This window comes from Pseudonaja textilis, chromosome 3 (assembly GCF_049901715.1).
Source record: "Pseudonaja textilis isolate UNSWEBS1 chromosome 3, rPseTex1.2, whole genome shotgun sequence".
NCBI lineage: Eukaryota > Metazoa > Chordata > Lepidosauria > Squamata > Elapidae > Pseudonaja > Pseudonaja textilis.
Genome location: NC_141992.1, coordinates 162,815,719 through 162,832,304, shown reverse-complemented (window position 1 = coordinate 162,832,304; position 16,586 = coordinate 162,815,719).

Genomic DNA, 16,586 nt, shown 5'->3' with positions numbered 1-16,586 from the left:
TGGAGGATGCTTATGCTTGCATGTGAAGCTTAACTCGAGTGAACAGGGGGCACTTGTGCTTGCGCGCAAAGTTCCGCTCACACAAGAGTTTGGCATTTGCGCTTGTATGTGAAGCTTCAGTTACACAAGCGGCAGGCACTTGCACTCGCCTCATGCAAGTGGAGAGTGCTTGTCCACTGCTCACGCATGTGGAGCTTCATGCGTGTGTGCTTGCCCATCTCTCCCCTGGCCCGGTTTTGAACAGGCTGTAGCCTGGTAGTGGCCCGGGGTTGGGGACCCCTGATTTAGATGAAGTGCTTCAGATCTTATACAAGCACAGCAGCTCTGTGCTATTCATTTAAACAACTCTTCTTTCAGGCTTCTGGGTGTACCTGAAAAATGATGCAGTTGCTTTATAAGTTAGTTTAACATTAATAAATCTTGTCTTTAATGCAGGTGTTCCTTTTGAAGGCTCGTGTGGAAGCCTGGTGGAGGAAGGGTGGTAATAGCAGAATAATGTATTGCTTGTGTCCACGTGCAGTTTGAGGCCCAACTTTTTAATAATTTTTAAAGTGCTCATATCTCTAAAACACAGAAAATAGAACTGGGTAATTCTATCATAATTTCTCTGGATAGAATTGATTGAGTTTGATCTTCATTTCTGAAAACCTAGCTATACAATAAAAAGAGTATAATAATATTTATAATCCTTCCAAAGTCTTGGTCATCTTCAGGACTATCCCCCTGAAAGAAGATAAGAAATCACATGCCACAATTATTTTAGCTATTGAATGAATCCATTTGGGGATTTAAACATCATGGTAGACCATTTAAAAATGAAACAAAACTTAATAATCAAATCTAAAGGTTCACATATTTTGCAACTATAAGCACCAAGTCTTTTGCTGATCTGGTCTAGCATCTTACACAAACACAATTTATTTGCTATAGCTTTCTCACCAATAGTTTTACTAATGTAGGAAAATATTAATTCAAATATGCACAAGAGTCATTAAAAGTTATCAGCCAGTCATGAGAAAAACAAGGGAGCAACAATAATGCATTTTCTTTCAAGAGTTATGAAAAATATAATTAGCACCATTCAGAAACAAAGTACTAAGACTGCAATTATATGCACATTTACCTGAGAATAAACTTAATTTAAAGACCTTAAAATAGATGTACACATTCCTCATCAAATCTGCATGGTTCCCACTTACATTTTTCAAAAGGAAACATTTAGTTTTAATTTAATCAGTGAAGGAAGACATTATAGTCTATTAGCTGGCTTACCATTAACTGCAAGATTATATAACCAGTAATCAATTACATGAGATATTTATCCATTTCATACATTCCAATACAGTGCTGTATGCCAAACTTTCCAAATCAATAATGCTAGAGGAAAACATCTATAAAGCAGCTAGCACAATAAAGTTAATGATACATATTTAAGCACTGACAATACAGTGTTTGGAGATTGTTTATGAACATCCTGCCAGATGGATAGCAATAGACATTGGCAAAATCTCCAGGGATAAAAATAAATATAAAGCAGTCAAACATTGTGCAATTCTACCAAAATATTTCTTAAGCATTCATAATTTACCAGTCCCCACACCACTAGTATAACAATAATAGCTTTCTGACAAAAGAAAATAAAACAATCCATTTATCATTGTGTATCACACATAATATTCTTCTTGGTAAAACAATTTTAATCCCCAAAACATATTTTAGGTTATGCATCCATATAAATAAAGTTTCCAGACTTGAGATTATATTTTTATTCTATCAGTTTATTATAAAATTATGGAAACCTTACATACATTGGCAGATATTAATATAAACCACAATTGTGTTCTGTTGTACATTTCAGTTACATACTAATTATTTCACAATGTGCAATAATTTATTAAATTACATAACACATCAGGGACATATGTGAAGCCACTGCCTATTTATCGCAGAATTTTTAAGTGCCATAGGTATAACATAAACCCATAAATCATTGCTAATGCTACTGTCCAGAAACAGGTTCTTCAACTGCTGTATCTGGCAGTGTTCTTGCAAGTACTTATCTTAGAAGATAAAACCACTGGTTTTTCTGCACATGATTTTGAGTATTCCTCTTGATGCCAAACAAATGCTTTCTGGAGAGAATTTTTTTACTCCAAAAGCTTAACTTTCCATCTGTCACTGAGCTGATAGCAAGTGCCAGGCAGGTGGATAGGAAATACCGTACTTGAAGCTCAGATTCCAAAATTGAATGTGGCTTACTTTATAAATCAGAAAACCACGGTTTTTAACAGTTGGATTATTCTGTATAAACAGAAGAGGAGAGAGGATGAGTTCAGGATTCAGATAGTTAGATTTGTACAATAGGATTACAGAATACTGCAGAAAGATTATTTTTTTCTTTTATGGTTAGCTAAGGTTTTAAAAAGCCTTTCTGAATCTATTTCTATATCCGATCAAAGTTATGCAAACACACATTGTATATGTATTAAATACAATATAATGCAACAAGGAAAAGCTGTTAAATATCCAAAGGAAAGAGAATATGCATGTGTGTGTGATTATACACACACATATACACATACATACAAACATATTGATACATATATATAAATAAGACATACTGAAAACTCTGGTATTTCCTTGTAAATAAATAAAACTACTGCTTCTTAGGTTTTTAAAACAGATTAACAGAACACAAATGCATCACACATGTTTAATACTCTCTTGTTTTCAGGGAATTACTTACACTGTTGTTTGAATCCTAGTCCTAAACAGCATTTATGAACAAAACACTTTTTGTCCATCTGTTTTGTATTTCAGCAACTAGGAACAATCTTAGAATCAAACATTAGGAATAAAGATCATAATGTGCCATTGTGCTTAATAACAATGTGCTACAATTTAAGCTGATTTGGCCTTTTCTACAGGACTCACGGTTCTTTGTTTTTAGATTAACACTGACCTTTTCAAGTTGCATCAGGCTGAAGTAATTTGTCAGAACAGATATGAATTGCATTTGCAAAGAATAATTGTGATGTATCTTGCCCATAAATTTCACCTAATTCTGGCTAAATAAATTACCATATTTTTCTAAAGCAGCCTGACTCCAAAACCGCTGCACCTATCTTTCTGAAATTAGTGTTTTCATTGCCTTAGGTAACAGATATTCCAATATTCCTGGAAATTTTACCTCATTCTTATAAAGATTTAAAAGATATCTGTGGTTTCTTGCTAAACCAGAGTCAAATTTATAAATATAGCTTTTAAACACCAGTTTAATTACAGGGTAATTAATATTCAGCCAATATTCAGCTATTTGACAAGGATGTCAAATAGCCCAAGGAAGTGACATAATTACTGGAAAATTTATAAGAATATAAGAAAATTCCCTTGAGTCAGGCCCTTAAACAATAAACAACATTAAATCAGAAGACAGATGAATAAAAAAAAAATTTATCATAAAGTTTGAAAAAATTGTCCGAGATATTTTGATACCTAAGGCTGCAACTCTATCCCTTGCCATCCTACAGTATATTCACTAAACACAGGACTGCATTTTCCAAGTGATAAATTATGGAAGTAATTAACTTTGCCTCAGGGCTGTTTGTAGTTAAGTTTCAAAACTTTGAGAAAACTATTTATTTGATAGAAATTATGCTAGAAATTTCATTAAAATTAAAACATTAATAGAAAAATAGGGAACAATTGTATGTTATTATTATCATCTATATCTCAGGCTCAGCCATGTGGATAGTTTTCATATTACTTAGCTTCATTTTGTAATATGCAAAGGAATATATTTGAAAGCTTTTTAAATTAGAAGTGTAAGATTATAAGTAACTGCTAATTTACTCTGTCATTTATACAGTAATATCCATTATTAATCTAGTGATTTCAATCTCTTCTAACCTGTGCTTGATTCTAAACAGGAAAAAAATGTTCTTACTTTATTTAAAATAAATCAAGTGACAAGTTGGTTCACTATTCTATTGTTCTGGACTTCAGAGCTGATAAAATTCTGACAAAAATAGCAATAGATAAAGTCTCAGTCCTCTCAAGAAATTAAAATGAAGAAATTTGCCCTCTTAGGAGAATCTATGAACTTGATGTCAATAAACAAGCAAATAAACAGATAAATGTTAGTTGCAAAACATGGTACTCCAACATAAGATTATTCCAGTATATTCAAATGCCTGCCAACTCCAGTTGCATTTGCATTTATATCTTTCCTTGTTTTTGCTGTTATTATTAACACCAGCTGTCATTTTTGGGAAAGTTAATCCATGGTAACTTCAGTGTCCAAACCAGATACAATAACTTCATGAACTAGATCAAGGGTACTGTGTTAGTCTTATCCAATATATCTTGGAACAAATTAATAAGAATAATAAGAATAATAATCTAATCATCATCATCAAAAGATCAGCTGCTCATTGACAAAATGGTACTAAAAAAATGCAAAACAAAGAACAAATTTAAATATGGCATGAATAGATTACAAGAAGGCATTTGATGCCTGTATGAAAACTTTGGAATCAGCAAAAATATTTGTACATTTTTGAAAGCAAATATGCCAAAATAGAAAACAGTTCTAACAGCAAATGGGGAGAACATTGGTGAACTCAACATCGGGTGAGGAATCTTCCAAGGGGACTCACTTTTGCCACTACTGTTCAACATCACATTAATTCCACTGACATCCTACTAAACACAAAAATGGGCTACCAAATCTCAAGCCAACATGGCAAGATAAACCATCTACTATTCATGGATAACTTAAACTGTATGTGCAAAGCCCACTGAACTTGAATCAATACTCAATACAATTCAACTGTTCAGCAATGACTTCAGAATGATTTGAAAAATGTGCTATACTATCCATGCAGCGAAGAAAAATGGACAAAAATGGAATAGAACTGGAAAATGGAAGCATCGTGAACACATTAGCAAAGGATGATGGTTACAAATACCTAGGCATATTGGAAGCAGATAATATCTTGAATGGAAAAGTCAAAGAGTCAATGCAAAAGAAAGACATCAGGAGGGTCCACAAAATATTAAAATCAAAACTAAGTTATGGAAAAATAGTTGAAGCTATTAATACATGGGCAGTTCCAGTGATATGGTACCCAGCTGGAATCATCAACTGGACTGTGGCTAAACTGAAAAACCTGGACTGGAAAACACATAAACTTTTGAATATGTATCACGCTTTACATCAACAAAGTGACATTGACAGGTTATACCTGCCAAGAAGAATAGGGAGCAGAGGACTATTACAAATTCATCAAACTGTAGAAGAAGAAAAACAAAGTTTGAATGATTATGTGAACCAAAGTATAGAAAAATTGCTGCAGGTTGGAGAACATTATAAAAACAACAGAAACAAAGGCAGAATATAAGGAAAAACAGCTGGATGACATTAAATGGATGGAAAACCAAAGCTTTGAAAAACATTGAAGGAAAATGTGATAACAACTTGATATAGGCCTGGCTTAAGAGACAAACCATCAAGAAAGAAATGGAAGGTTTAATATGGTGCTCAAGAACAAGCACTACAAACTAATGCCATGAAAGCGAAGATACAAAAATCCACTGACAATCCAAACTGATGACTTTGCAATGACAAAGTTGAAACTGTTTCACACTTAATATGTATGCAGCAAAACCATGCAAACTGATTACAAAGCTAGACATGATCGAGTTGCTAAATTAATCCACTGATCATTGTGTAAAAAATATGCCCTACCTCTATCCGAAAAGTCATGGGAACATGAAGTGGAAAAAGTTGTCGAAAATGAGATGGTGAACATCTTGTGGGACTTTTGAATATAGACAGATAGTCATTTGGAACACAACACGCCAGATATTATGGTTGTTGAGGACCAAAGTGTACAATGTATTGATATCGCTGTACCAGGAGACGCCAGAGTCAAAGAAAAAGAACTGGAAAAAAATCATGAAATATCGCGAACTGTTCATCGAAAATACACAGTTATGGATGAAACATGTAACAGTGATACCCATTGTCATCAGGGCACTTGGTACCATGTCCAAGAATTTTACAAAACATGTCAAGAAATTGCAGCTTCCTGCAATAAATCACTAGCAGAACTGCAAAAAACTATGTTACTTTGAACATTGTATGTTTTAAGAAGATACTTGGTTGATACCTACGACGCTGGCAGCAACCCATATCAAGCATTAGCACCAGTCACTGGTATTTGTCATACATTTTTAAATGTTCAGTTGACTTGAGTTTCATGTTTAATGAATAAAAGAGATAATAATAAGTTATAAGTTATAATAAGCTATATAATAAGTGTTGTTCAGGAAGGGAATGGATGATGAATGAGCCCTAACATATCTCAGTTTTTTGTTTGTGCACTACTACTGGTTGGATGTATTACGTAATGATGATTTCAAATATAAGAAAAGCCCTACTGGATTAGGTGAAGCCCAACTTATTCTAGAACAGTGATTCTGAACCTCAACTTTGTGTAACAAATGTGTAAACTTCAACTCACAGAATACCACAGCCAACTCAACAATTAATCAATTTCAAGCAGTGAGAAGTAATCTTAGTTGACTAAATCTTTGCATTCAATGGCTGTAGAGTTTAAGTAAGCTATGATTTGACTAAAATATTCTCTACTAACTCTAGATGCTTGACCTATACTGTCCTGACCACATTTTTTATTTGGTGAAGACAAAGGGAACTTAAAATACCACTAATGCATGATTAAGAATTAATATGAACTAAAATATACAAAGTTCAAATAATAAATAAGTTAGATGCATTAAAAATAGCATGTTTCTATAGGTATCAATAATTACCAGACATTCAGCAAATCAGGATCACAATTAGGCAGCTAAGATGTATTTCCATATTTTCCTGAACTGAAGTTCATTCAGTTCCATCCAAGTTGTAATATTACAACTTGAAAAGGAATTTGTCTCTCCATTTAGAGATGCCCTTGAGTCAAGCCTGAATTTTGTTAATGATATCCATGCAATTTTCTTGGCAGTTTTCTTCTTGTGGGATGTTTTTTACTTCCCAATCTAGCCAACATCACTTAAATTCCCAGATATCCAAATATTTTGAATGATATGCATTCTAATTAAATTTTTGTGAACATTTTTCTCACCTAACATATTCATTTCCATTGTCTGTCACTTTCTAGTTTTCAGCTAATAATTTGAGGTTGGGAGAAGAACTGCAAACTCTAGTCCAAACATGGCTAAATACCACTTTATATCAGGGATGGATTTTCTACCAAGAACTGCATTTTATTTGTGAATTAATTTTACCTTGCTAAAGCCACAGGATGCATGATTAATTGTATCACTGTGAGACGTTATGGTTAAGTATTTTGACCTTTTTTTCTAATTTGTGTAGCAAAACTGGTAAATATATTTGTTAAGCATTGCAAAGGCCTAGTGCAGTGGTGGCTAACCCGTTTTGGGTTCCTGGCCAATAATTGCACGCATGCTCAATGGCACACACCCGCATGCCAGCATCCAGAAGGCAATGCAGCTGCCCCCCCATGCCCCCTGTGCACACGCACGTGATACTCCCTCGCCTGCCATGCATCTCCGTGCATGCGTGCACAATTCCCCCCTCATGCACTGCACATCTCTATGCATGCATGAATGATTCCCCCCTCATGCCACACACCTCTGCACATGCACGCATGATCCCCTCACACACTGCATCTCTGCACATGCACATGCATCTCCCATGCACCCCGCCCCCTGCGCATGCATGCCAAATATCCGACAAACACCTATTGGGTGGTGGCACATGTGCGCATGCGCAGTGAGGCTCTTTGGGGTGACCTCTTGCATGCCAGGGGAAATGGGTCTGCGGGCCACTTCTGGCATGCGTGCCATAGGATCGCCATCACGGGCCTAGTGTATATGTGGGGTGGAGATGTTTTTTGTTTGTGAGTGCAGGCTTCCAGATAATTGACAGTCTGGTGGAGTCATCTGTTCTATCATATGTCAATTATCTGGAAGCCTGTACTCACAAACAAAATACCTCCACACCACAAGCCAAGCAAACACCTGGACACAAACAGACCCCCTCTGATACCTCCAGCCCAAACACATCCAACCAGCCACCCAGATAAACCTAGCTTCCTAATAAATGATAGCCGGCCATTCACCTGAAGCCAAGCCATGCTAAAAGCCTCCAATACAGGAAACACAATGTTGCCAGCCAATCAAGACAAAAAAATGCTAAAAAACGGACAGGAGATATTAGAAACATCAATCAAGCAGAACACAGCAAACTCCAAGACCAATAAACACAGAACAAGACTCCCAACCAATCAGGATGAAGAAAAAACCATTCTGGCACAGCAGTAGGCTAGCCCCAAATTTAAAACAGAAATGGCTGTGAAAGTCTGGCTCACAGACGAACACTATACAGAAGCCTGATGATGGCAGATGAGATTCTGCCGAAACGTTGCTACAACTTTAAAAGCACAACTATAATGACTTGGGAAAATACCCAAACAAAGCTGAATACTATATACATATTCACATATACATAGAATCTTTATCATATATCTCTACTTATCTACCTTGAGAACAGTAATTATAAGTAGCACCTTATGGTAGTCTACCAGATGTACCGCATGTGTTTTTGCAAGTCCTCTTTTAAAAAATGAAACTTGATTGTACATTTTTCTTGAGAAATTTATTTATGTTCCAAATTACATCCCTTAATACTATAAGATCCTGAGGCAGAATGATATAATTTATTTGATTTCTTTCTTAATTTTAATTTTCCCAAAAGTCAAAAAGAGATGTGCCCTTTTCTTTGGTTTAGAAGGGATGTCATGTGACCCTGTATCCCCCAACGGCCTGAAAGGTAACAGCTTCAGTACTATGTACAGCTAGAATGGCATAACAAGCAAAGTGGGGATGAGTATATAGACTTAGTGAACTTCTGGAAGAGAAGATTTGAAAACTCAATCATTCTCTCTACAGGTCCTGCTATGTCACTGTTGGAGTGATGAAACAGAACCATGGCTGACCTCAGACAAATTATGCTATTGTTTTCTGCGTTGCCTGAAGTCATTAGTTTTGCTTCAATAGAAGCCTGAAAATACATTTTTATGTATGTAGTTCTCAGAATAATCCCTAAATTGTTCATTACAGATGTTTTTCAAAAGTACTACTCATTCTTTGTGTGTATTTTAAATTGCTACTGTTCTGCTATTGGGTACTTTATTACTTCTCTAGCCCCATTAAATATAATAAGGTGAAAAGAAGCAACAGAGAATAAACTGTGAAGTACAGTTCATGAACAAATCACCAAAGCAGCAAACAATTGGTTACTTCCAGGGAGTAATGAAGATGAAAGATATAGGTAGCTCAAGTAATAAAATGAGCCATTGCAATTATCAAATAAATATGATCTGCTGAAGTGGGACTGACAAACTAAGTTCAAAAGTCAAGGGAAACCCAGCTTACAGTGAATTACAATAATCCAACTAGTAAATTTTACCAATGCCTACACACACACACACACACACACTGATTATGAAAGGTGATAGGAAAAGGGTCTTGTGGAACACTACAAAGGCCGGGCACAGGAGCTGAAGAAAATATGCCCACTATTGATAGTTGAGTCAAGTCCTCCATATGGTAGTGGAACCAAGCAAGGAAGTGGTCCTCCAATCAAACCAGAGGCTGGAGTCCTTTAATAACCACATTCAGTGCAATCAAACGCTCTCAATCAATCAACCAACAGCAAAAATGGATAGATTGCCCTCATCCATCATTAAAAAGAGAGCTATTTCTGTAGAATACCAGTTCCACATATGAACATTGCGCCAAAATCATTCTCAAATGCTACAGAGCATCCTGATTTTGTTTTCCATTCCTGCTTTTCAGTTATCCTCTTTGCCTATTCACTGCACTGCACTGCACTGCACTGTTCTTCATTGCACTGTGCTGCAGTTGCTCCTGCCTTATTAGTCCACATATCTTATTTTGAAGATCCTCTCAGAACATAGCATTGAGACCAGGATTGGCAGCTGAAGGAAACCCATTTGTATACCTACAAGCTGGCTAACTAGCAAGCAAATCTATCAGGCACAGAATGGGCAGGGGAGATGTGGAAGGCAAAACCAAGCAATCTCCATCTTCCCGTCTCCACTGACATTGCCATTTCACACTGCTTCCATATTTTATTTTTATTTGATTTGATTTGTCAATTGCTTACAAGATAATAGGTATCAGTGTAAACATAGTTATGAATACATGGATACATAAAAGAAAAATAAAAGAAACAATAGGACAGGGATGGTAGGCACGTTGGTGAGCTTATGCACACCCCCTACAGACCTCTTAGGAAAGGGATGAGGTCAATAGTAGACAGTCTAAGGTTAAAGTTTTTGGGGTTCGGGATGAAACCACAGAGTCAGGAGAAACCACATAATCAGTTTCTCTGAGTAGAAAAATGGGTAAGATTGTAACAAGGAAAAAGAACGGTCCACCATTCAGTCTAATGCTGGTGTAAAGACATTGCAGGATTTGTTACAAACATTGGATACTGAGAATCTCAACTCTACCACATTCTAAGTGACTTAAGTGTCTACACTAAACCAGCAGATATACAAAAAGGGGAAAGGTATAAACCCAGTAGTTCTTTTACTTTTATTTTTTGGTATTTTAATTCTTGTTGAACTTGTTTTGCTTATCTTATTTTTTTCTTTTATGAACACATACAAACACACACACACACATACATATATATTTTCTTAAGTTTTCGCGGGTACTTACATGTATGGTATTCTGCTTTGTTTGGGTATTTTCCCACGTCCTTATAGTTCTGCTTTTAAAGTTGTAGCAATGTTTCATGATGATGGCAGATGAGATTCTGCCAAAACGTTACTACAACTTTAAAAGCACAACTATAATGACATGGGAAAATACCTGAACAAAGCAGAATAATACACACACACACACACACACACACACACACACAGACACACACACGCAGTAATTATAAATAGATATAAATGGAGACTTCAGTAACCAGTTCAAAACCAAAACCTTTATTTTAAAATAAATATTTTGATGTAATCTGCAGATTTCTTTTTCTATAATGTTATATTCAATTTTATTTATTTTCTAATATTTTACTCATCTTTATAGAGAAAAATAATTTTATGTTTACAATACCATTACCCTGTTACAATTAATCTGACAGAGTATGTCTCTTTTAGTTTCATTATTGAATAGAAAATAAATAATTTTAATTAATGCTGAAACCACAGTATTGTATTGAAACCACAACTGTCAAGATTTGCAACAATATAATAAAAAATACATATCAACCCAAGTATTTGGATTAATAGAAAAATATATCAAGTATACAGTAAGTTAGATATATAAATGTAGTACTAATTAAGAGAAAGAATCTGAAGAACTAACAGTATATAAATTCTGCCAAAGTCGTCAATCTCTTTAGGGAAAATTAACTAATTAACAGACTGTACAGTTCAAACAATTTAAAGCAACTTATATTTATTATTGCTGTACGAAAGGCACTCATCAAATATTCCATCAAGAATATTTACATCTAATCCCTAGTCTTCATAAAAATTAATAGCTTTGATATTAGCATTTTTTAGAATTTAATGAACTTCATGCCAGTAAAGAAATAGCATCTCAGTCAAATGGATAAAATAGCATCAATGCTAATTCCAAAAACTTGGCACCCTATCTTATGTATTTTTCTTTATCGATAATTAAGACTGCATTTTTTTTTCTTAATGAAAGCATTGCTATGTAAAGAGGCTATCCTGGCATTCAGTTTTCATTTACTAACGTCGTTGAGCTCAATAGGCCCTAAGACATTGACTCTCATTGAACAAGACTTTCTAAGAGCTCCTAACATTAATTTGGGTCCTTAGCATACCTGGAGCTGCTAGGATCCCTTATCAATATCTATCAAGAAATAGTAGCATCCAAAAGTATTTCACTGAGCATATCTATTCAAACTCATGTAACATCAAGATTTTCTTGTGCATTTATTTAGGCAGCCATCTCCATTAAAGGCAGAAATATAGCAGCTCCATGCAGCTCCATCATATATTCCTGAACTAAAATTCCCAGCACTGCCAGTACTAGCTGGAAGCTGAAATTCAGTCACATTTCCTAGTATTGCCAGTACAGCTTCTGGAAGTTGTAATTCAGTCACATTTAGAAAGCTATAGTTCACCAGCCAGAAAAAAACTGAGCTAAATGCTGGAACAAAAACACTTGTATTATTTGGTATTTGTTAATAATTGAAAATATTTTAGTATTATATTTTTACAATATTTTCAAAGAATAGCAGAGTATTCTTCTTTCTATTGTAACTTTGGCAATTTGGCCCAAAGTCATTCAGTGAAGTTTATGGCTGAGCAGGTACTTGAACTTGAGAATTTCCACTTAGTTCTAATGGCATAAGTAAATTTCTTCTCACATCTAGTTCCTTTCTTCTCTCTTTTTTCTTTTCCCCTTTCATGAGATATTCAGCCTATCCTGCTATGTTAGAACTCAAATAGAAAGAAGTTATGTTGACTGATCACCACTTTTCCCTGTGATAAATGGGACACTATGGTATACACATCCATTTCTAAGATTCTGTAACCCTTTTCACTTCAATACATCAGACCAGTAAGAAGACTCTGGAAAGTCTAGCTTTCTTGGTTAGAAGAAGATGTGAGGGATTTGTGAGAAGTCCCTCACAACATAGTGACAGATAGACTGATTAATAAGATAATGAAACCTAATCATAGCAGTCATGATGTCAACCCTGGTAGGCTCTCTAAGAATTTGCAAACTTTGGTAGTACCTGAACATTCAGAGTATTAACATGGAACCTGTTAAGTTTGAGCAATGAGAGGCTGAACCAGAGCATGAGTGCAACAATACTTTATTTTACAATAAAGGGCTGACCGTGCTTGCCAAGCCTGGAACTGGCTCGCAGCAATCAGCAACCGGTTGGACCCCGCAGCCTGCTTTTATAGCTGGCTGCTGGGGAGAGCCAACCAATGGGAATGGGGGAATAACGCCCACGTAAAGTGAGTGGACCTGAGTGAGAACTCCTTGAGTCCTCAGGACATAACACCCTTCCCCCAGATGCGAACATGCATAGTCCTTGAGGTAGATGGGGGTTTGTGTTGGCGCCCGGAACGGCGCAACTCGGGAACATTGTCTGTCTGTTCGGTACCAGTCTGTGATGGTCGAGCCGGCATAGTGTCGCCAACACTCTCTCTGGACTGGGCATCCTCGGGAACCACCGGGTTGGTTACTGGGGTCGAGCTCTCGTGGGTTGGATCAGGCTGGTCAACTCTCTGGGCGCTGTTGTCCGAGTTTGGGCTGACCGGAATGACCGCTGGTGCAGACTGGTCGCTGGGTACGATGTGGCTGGGCGGCGGATGAGGCGGTTCCCCTTCGAATGGAGACTCTGGATTCTTGTTGGCAAGGGTGCTGAGGCGCCTTCTAAGCTGGTCTATGTGTCTCCTCCAGACGCGACCATCCTCCAGCCTGACTCTATACGATCTCGGCCCGGTGAATCCAAAGTGGGTCCCCAGCGAAATTCCTTGCGAATATCGGCTCCTGTAACATAAAATGTCTAACCCCAAGTAGAAGCGAGGGAGAGTCAGGCAGTATTGTGGGTGCAATCTGTCCAATACAGTCCTCAGGCGCCGGCCCATCAGAAGTTCCGCTGGGGACTTATTGGTGACTGCACAGGGGTTGAGTGCTGGCTCATCAGGAACCGTGCGAGTTTGTGGTGCCAGTCATCCCTGCCAAACCTAGCGAGGGCCTCTTTGGTGGTCCTGACGGCCCTTTCAGCCAACCCATTACTGGCAGGGTGAAATGGGGCTGTGAAAATGTGGCGAATGCCCAGGTTGGCAGCAAAACGGCTGAATTCTACTGATGCGAACTGTGGGCCATTATCGGAGACAATGGAGTCGGGTAGTCCATGTGTAACGAACAGGCGCGTTAACACGTTGGTGATTGCTAGTGTGGTGGTCGTGGATAGCTGTGCCACGCTATCCATTTGGAATAAGCGTCCACGACCACTAGGAACATCTTTCCATGCACGGGCCGGCCAGATCGATATGGATTCTAGACCAAGGGCGCTGGGGCTCTCCCATCTGGTAGGGGTGGCGATGGGGGAGCAGGACGGGATTCCTGGCAAATGCTGCAGGAACTTACCCAATTGACAATGTCCTCGTCTAGACCCGCCACCACACGTAGCTGCGTGCTAATGCCTTCATTCTCACAATGCCGGGTGTCCTCGTGCAACGCCTCCAGGACTCGGGCACGCAGCGAGGTCGGAATGACCACTCGAGTGCCCCACAGTAGACAACCCTGCAAACTGGACAGCTCCTGCATGCGAGTCTTAAAGGGTGCGAATTCATTATCAACGTTGCCTCCCGGCCACCCCTCCTCACCCAGTCGAGCACCTGGGCGAGCGTTTGGTCTGCCTTGGTTTTAGCGGCAATGTCAAGGGCAGTGATGGGCAGGTCCAACTGGGTGATTTCAAAATGGCGTTGACAGGAGCTGGGTCTTCAGCCGAGTGGGTAAGGGGCAGCGACTGAGAGCGTCGGCGTGGGATAGAGTTTTGCCCGGGCGGTGAATAAGTTTGTATGAGTAGGCCGCTAGGAAAAGTGTCCACCTTGTCATTCTAGGGAAAGGACTTGAGGTGTCTGTTTGTCGCCGGCCAGTAGGCCCAGGAGGGGCTTATGGTCGGTGACCAGTTCAAGAAGTGGCCAAAAAGGAATTCGTGAAACTTTTTCACGGCTGCAACAGCTGCTAGGGCTTCCTTGTCTATTTGGCTGTAATTTCGCTCCGTGGCCGAGAGCGTCCTGGAGAGAAAAGGCGATGGGGGCCTCGGCGCCATTGGGGAGTCTGTGACTAAGGACCGCCCCAATTCCAAAAGGGGATGCGCCTGCTGCCAGTACTAAAGGAAGGTTGGGGTCGAATTGGATGAGCACTGCCTCTGGACGTAAGTAGTGATTTGACGGCGTTAAACGCCTGGTCTTCTTTGTGCCCCCAGTGCCACGGTGACTTTTTGTCTAGTAATCTGTGTAGGGGTTCGGCTACTGAGGCTTTATGGGGCAAGAAGGATGCATAAAAGTTCAGCAGCCCTAAGAAAGCTTGTAGCTCTGTTTTGGAGGTTGGTGTGGGAGCTTGTGGATTGCTCTAACCTTGGACTCCAGGGGGTGAATGCCAGAGGCGTCAATTTTATAACCCAGAAAGTCCACCTGTCTAGTGGCAATGGCGCATTTTTCTTTTTTTAACTTGAGGCCATGCTGTCTGAACCTCTCTAACACTGCTCGCACTCTCTGGAAGAGTTGGGGTCTGTCCCTGGCCGAGACCAAGATGTCGTCAAGTAGGGTACTACACCAGGAGGCCCTGTAAAATCCGCCCATGAGGGATTGAAAATACCCGGGCAACACTTACGCCAAATTGGAGACGCTTGCATCGGAAGGCACCCCTGTGAGTGACGATGGTCTGAAGTTCCGCTGTTTGGTTATCAACAGGGAACTGCTGATATGCTTGAGACATGTCCAATTTAGCAAAAATACTGCCCGGCTCGAATGTGTGCAATAAGTGCTGAATGACGGGCACAGGGTAGGCGCTAACTTGTAAATATTTATTGATTGTTGTCTTGTAGTCCGAGCAAATTCTCAGGCTACCATCTTTTTAAGGGGTGTGACGATGGGCGCTCCCACTTGGCGAAATCTGTTGGCTCAATGACCCCTTGTTTTAGTAGTTTATCCAATTCAGCGTCTAGTTTTGGTCGAATAGCAAATGGAACTCTCGTGGTTTTAATCTGATTGGGACTGCCTGGGGGTCAACGGTGAACGAGATGGGGTTCCATTATAACACCCCAGCTCCTCGCTGAACACATCTGCGTAGTCAGCGAATAAGGAGTCAGTGTCTGAGGTTGAGACAGCATGGACTCCTGTTAACCCTAGGCTGAGGTGGGGAAACCAATCGAGCCCCAATAAGGTGGGTAGATTGTCCGTTAACTACCACTAGAGGTAGGTGGCCTTTAAAAGCTCTAAAACTGACAAAGAACTTGCCTCTGCCGATCACGGAATGGCCTTCCCCTGGTAGTCCTTCAGACCGAACTGGCATCTCTGAAGCCGGGTAGTAGATAGGCTGGGGTGGAGTCTCTTGAGGGTGTTCCACGAGATTATTGAGAGCGCTGACCCTGTGTCAACCTCCATGTGGCACGGTTTACCTTCTAGGGAAACGGAGAGAGAAATTTTACTAACAGTGTGGCAAGTACGCCTGGCAAGGCGGTGCGTGCTACAGTTTAATACTTGCCTCTGTGGCCCCGAGTGCGAGGACGGGGTCTGTGTGTAGCGCTTTGGGGGCTTGGCAGACTCTCGCGATGTGCCCCTCTTATGGCAGTTGTTGCAAGTGGCTCCTTTAAACTTGCAGGTGGCCCTTTGATGCGATCCCCACAGGCTAGGCACAATGTGATGTGCTTGGATGGACCGGTGTATTCTTGTTTGGCCCCTACCTGCGACCGTCTGTCGTTGGCGAGGCGGTGGACG